Here is a 5,899-nt window from a genome sequence, read left to right on the forward strand (position 1 = left end):
CTCACACGCAGTTTACACTGCTCATAACACTCTCGCGGTTACACCGCCATCTCACACGCAGTTTACACTGCTCATAACACTCTCGCGGTTACACCACCATCGCAGTTACACTGCCCAAAATATCATATCAAAAACATTTCTCAAAACTCATTTTTTATCCGGATATGCAGTCCGGTCAAACTTGTCCGGATTAGAAGTCCGATCAAAACACTTGAAAATAAACCAACTCTTTATCCGGTTTAGAAATCCGGTCAAACACTTTGAAAATATAACATTTTTGTCCGGTTTACAAATCCGGACACCACTTCACTTTCCTTGTCATCCGGTTTAGATTAAACCGATCAATACACATTTAACCTTTGAGCAGTTTAATATAAACCGGTCAACACACCGTACAACTCTTGACCGGTTTAGCAATCCGGTCAATACATCACTTGATTCTTYRAGCRGTTTACACATTATCCGGTCACCTCTTGCCCGGTTTAAAACATAATCCGTTCACTTCTTGTCCGGTTTAATAGATATCCGGACAAAGCACATCAGGTTTAAGTATCCGGATTACGATCCGGACACCACTTAGCCGGTTTACACAAGCATCTTCATAAAATGCATCCAAACTCATAATAATCAGATCTAAATGCTTTTCAATTTGTATGAAAGCAATTCATATTCAAAGCTTTTAATACACTCACCTTTAGCAATTGAGAACCAAAGCTTTTAAATCCTTCTTCTTCTTCTTGTGCCGACTCTTCAAAAATTGAGAGAGAATTCTAAATATAGAAAGTGTGTGTTGTATGTGTTTTTCCTTCACAATTTCTTTATGTACTTACACACTCACAACGAAATTGAGAGGCGGCTAATTAGCCGACCCCTCTCCCTTCTTTCTTTATTTTTATACTCCCACATTCACACACACACACACACATTTCCATATTACACACATATATCATATATATATATATATATATATATATTTATAAATAAATATATACATAACAAAACAAAAAAAAAACCAGACTATTACATTTAACTTTACCAGTGACCCCATCTCTCGATGAAAAAACTCTTCCAGAACATCGAAGTAAATTGACTGTCTCAATATGATATAATTGATAACGGTACACCATGTCCATGAGAGTTGAGATTGTCGAACGATCGGCTTAAGGTTGGTTTTAAATATTAGGATTTCATCTTAAGGGTCCAGTGCTAGTTTGAAATTGAGATATTAGTGTTATGTGTTATCCAGTTATTTAAATGGAAATCCTTTCAGCTTGGTATTCGCATATTGAAAAAATGTATGGGATTATGTGCCTATGGATTGATCGGAATTGATGGGCGACCTAGGTATCACTGTGTTGTGAGTTGGTGGTGTACCATCTTGGTAGACCTTTGTGAATGAAGAATGTTTTATGGTTCGATTATTTGGGTTGTATAGATTTGGGGTTCTAGTTCCCATGTTAGGTGTCAAGAGAGACAATTCATAAGAGAGACAAGGGGATTTAGTCTGAGTGATTCGACAATTCATAAGAGAGACAAGGGGATTTAGTCTGAGTTAAGGTCCATGTAATTTGTTTATTTAAATATCACGATGGCTCGACCTACCTCGGTCATGCCAACTCTGCGATTTCATGCTTTTATTAAAACAATTCTCAACAAACGAAATAAATTAATGAGTTGTATTTATTGTTTCATAGATATTATACTCTTAAAAGTTAAGAGTTTTACCTAAATATAAGATAATTTTACCCTTAGAAAAGATATCCATTGGTAAAAAAAAAAAGGTCCTCCATCCCTTTGAAATCCCTATTTGATGTCCAATGCACCATCGATTTTCCAAATTTTTTCTCCTAGACTTCAATCTTTGTAATCTTTTTTAAGAAAAGGATCTAATGAACGATGCAATGGACATCGACTATGACAATGTCCTTGACGGTCCGTCATAGACAAAGTCTAAAGAGAAACTCATCCAATCAGAATCGAGTTGACATTGATGACAAGTAATATGAACATAAAAATAATTGGATGATGCTACAAATATAATGAAAGTGGATGAAACGAAAAGAACCCGTAAAGCATCAAAATAACGAATTCTTCTTAAACTCTAAAGTAATGGTAGTGATCTTGATTCTTGATTCTTGAGTATGGCATCTAATATCGACCTCCTTCGGATGAACCGAACCATCTTATCTATGTCGAGTTATTAGGTGCGTGACTTTCCACTATACTTTAAGAATTCATATGATTACTATATTATCAACTATTAGAAAAATTGAAAAAGATAATACATAAACTATTCAGACCGTTTGTTTTTTCCAATTTTTCAAAGACACTTATGTCTTATTGTTCTCTTATTTGCCTTTTATTGTTCTCCAGACCCTCATCAAATACATTTCTCAATCGATTAACCTTAACTGATCCTTAACAAATCGATCTTCACCTCTCTCAATTGATGTATTTTAATATGATTTAAATTTGTTAAACATCGTCAATGTTTTTGTTTAAACTGAATGCTTATTATATAATTTAGATGTAAATTTTATAACGATGATGAATAAATATGTGAAATTGTATAAATTTATATACAAATTCAACACTATAATTTTCTAATGTGTAAAATAGACAATTTAAACAAATTCGAATATTTGTTGGGTTAGAAAACAATCAGTCATATTGATTCAAATTTTTGAATTCAATATCATCTTCTATCAGTCAGCAGTGAAATAAAACTTCAGATTTCAGCATCACTAAAAAAAAAAAAAAAAAACAACCGTGAGCTTAACATTCATTTGTTATTTTAATCAGGAGAGCATCTAAAATGAACGAACATAAGCTTAGCCCAGTTGAAAAGCCCAACATCCGAATTAGGTGGTAGGAAGTAGGAACCCAAATTCCATCCTCCATGAACGGTGAGAAGTTTCACCACATTTGGGCTTTGCAAAATGTCGCGCACGTCATCAACTCTTATCCACCAAAACCCCATTTCATTATTTATAGACAAAAACCAAAGCAGGAGATACGAAAACGAAGGAACAAGAAAGCAATCGCACAAAAGGTACCTTACCTAACGTTTTTCCTGTTTAAATCTGAGTTTTATCCCAGTAAATTTCCGTAATTCTTGAATGATATTGGTTGTATTAGAACGTGATCTTGTTTACTGTTTTGATTTTATTTCTAAATTCCATAAATGATTGTTTTGATTCTGTATGATACAAATTCGAATTCGAATTTAAATTCGAATTTCTTTTATTCTAGTTATTCTATGGAATTGCATCTGATGAGTTGGCGATTAGAAGTTCTTTGTATGCGTTTGATTTATATAGTTTGTTGGTAATTTGTTATTAGGGTTTTTATGGTTTCGAATGGTATTCTGCTTGAATTTATTGTTTTCATGGTTTCGCATGATCTATGCTTGAATTGATTCGTTTTGGGGCACAAAATATGATGAATAGAATCATGTTTCATTACTAATTTGGAAAAAAATTAAAAAGGACATTGCTGTTAAACAATTCAATTTTTGTGTAGAATTATATAAATTGATGGATTGGTCTAGATTTATTCATCTTATTGTGGATTGAACAGTTGTGTTGTTTTTATTTGCGATTAAAAAGGTTTTGAGCTCCATTGGTATCAATGGGTTGGTTTGTTCTAGGGACTTGGTAAAGGTAAAGTAAGTAGTGAAAGATTCTTTTCCTACAGTTAATTGGCAAACAATAAAAAACATGGGTTCGCGAGGAACAAGTGTATTGCTGTCGAGGGCGAGTAGGATCAAGTCAAAGCTTCAATCAGCTCTAGAAGCAAAGATTTTGGAAGTGGAAGACGTATCGTATCAGCACGCAGGCCATGCTGCTGTTAAGGACAATGCAAGTGAAACTCATTTCAATGTGAAGGTGGTCTCAGGTAAGTTTGATGGGCAGAATCTCGTTAAGCGACACCGGATGGTTTATGATGCATTGGCAGAGGAGCTTGAATCTGGCTTGCATGCACTCTCTATTGTTGCAAAGACTCCTAAAGAAGCTGGCCTCAGTTGATAAGGTTTTTTTATCGATTTTGTTGGTATAATAAGAGTGCAAGAAGATGAAGTTTAAGTATGCTTTTGGCAATTGGCATCTCATTCATTAGCTATTGTAAAGTTTGAGAATGCTAAAAGTTCAATTACCTTCAATTTCTCATCTCCATTTTGTGGTCTGATTTCCATTCATCTTCAGACCCACGAAATGAAAATGAGAAATTAAATAAATAGGGCAGAATAGACTTTGAGGCTCTTTGACCATCTTGTTTTTGTGTACTTGGCCCGTTCTTGGAATGAGAAAACTCTTAGGGTCTACTCTTTTGTTTGCAAGAGCTACAAATATGAGTTGTAGTACTTTGTGTTTTATTTGTGCAATATTGTTGGTGGCAAGTTTAGTGCTTATTGGATTTTAGTATAAATATCCCCTCTTGAATAATGAAATACATTTTAGCTTATTGGTGTCAGTTATATGTTTGAATTTCCTAATCTATTAGAATATAGCATCTTATTCTATGGGAGGATCCTTGGTCTGCAGGGGGTAACACCCAAACTGTGTCATCTATTAAATGTAGGATCGTGGTTTATTGACATAGAACGTTGGCTAGATAATCTATCAATACTTTCTAATTATCATCTTAACGCTCCTTGGTATTCTAAGCATCTTAACTTTACTTGGTGTTATCATTGAATATTGGAAGAGAGATTCCTTGAGAACTGAGAATTATTTATTTATCACTACCACCATCCCACCTTCGCCATCTTCTTTAGTCGTAGTTTGAGTTAGAATTAAGGGAGATGCCATGGACGCAGAACATAAGAGCCTATGTTCTCAAACTTCTTGTGGGTTGACTTTTTTTATACAAATGGAGATTTAGATGTGAGAATATACATTGACCTTTCAATTCTTACCTTAGAGTAAGAAAATGAAATTTCTTACTTTGTTCACATGTGTAAGTGAATTTTAGAAACATGAACAAAGGACAAATTATGTTTAATATGTTGAATAGATTCTGGTTGCTTATGTGATGATCTTTTCTGGAAAATAGGGAACCGAAGATTGCAGGAATAAGAAAGGAAGTGGAAGACTGTTTTAAAATGTAGTTTATACTTAGTTAGAATGTTAGATTGCTAGTCTTAGATTCTTGAATATTTGTAACTTTAGGGATAGTTTGTGTTAGGCAATCGGGACTTGGCCAGCCACGGGTTGTGCCCAAAGCCTAGACGGGAAGTTAGAGAGTCAACCATTCTGCACCCTTTGTTTAGTGGCTGCGTATCTTCTAGTAGGCCTTTATTGTCTTTGGGTGCTTTTTTATTCTTCCATTCTACTCTTTCTTCGACTATCCTTACCTGTGTTTCTTTCATGTATTGTCTTTCATCAGTCTCCTCTTTTTCAAATGTTTTGGAAACTTTTTTGGTTGGAGGTCCCTTTTCTCTACACTTTTTTACAAGCTGCAGTTCTTCATGGAAAAAGCCTCTCTATCCCTCGGGCCCAATTCCCACTCTGTGTGAGATTCACTGGGTTCATTTGATTTTTACTAGCATGGACTAATAGGTCTCTAGTTTGTTGGCACTTTCCTTCAAGTTGATAGGCGAAGGATCGTGTGAGAAGGAGAGTTAAAGTAAGAAGCGTAAGAAAGGATCTGGACCCTTGATCACCTTTAATCTCAAACCCACCCATGAATCGCTCTTGATATGGGGATTGATCCGGTGCATCTCATCCTAATTTGCATCCAAGGATGGAGATCCCTTCTTAAGATTCTCACCTTAACTCTCCTTCTCACCGGAACCCAACTCTAAGTTGATATCCATAAAGTTACCTCCACTCTTGATAGCTAGAACTTCTAGGTTATGGATCTGTTTTTTGTCTCGTGGGACAGCTGTAAAGTCTGC

At 35.1% G+C, this 5,899-nt stretch overlaps 1 long non-coding RNA gene across 1 annotated transcript; it reads left to right on the forward strand.

Annotated features, from left to right (window-relative positions):
- The first annotated feature begins 2,968 nt into the window (after nt 1–2,968).
- LOC112526482 lies at nt 2,969–4,428 on the forward strand. The gene is made up of 2 exons (XR_003070608.1): nt 2,969–3,052; nt 3,697–4,428. It is a non-coding gene; the product is annotated as an uncharacterized LOC112526482 (long non-coding RNA).
- The last annotated feature ends 1,471 nt before the right edge of the window (nt 4,429–5,899 follow it).

Source organism: Cynara cardunculus, assembly GCF_001531365.2.
Source record: "Cynara cardunculus var. scolymus isolate 2C chromosome LG 14, CcrdV1, whole genome shotgun sequence".
Taxonomy (NCBI): Eukaryota; Viridiplantae; Streptophyta; class Magnoliopsida; order Asterales; family Asteraceae; genus Cynara; species Cynara cardunculus.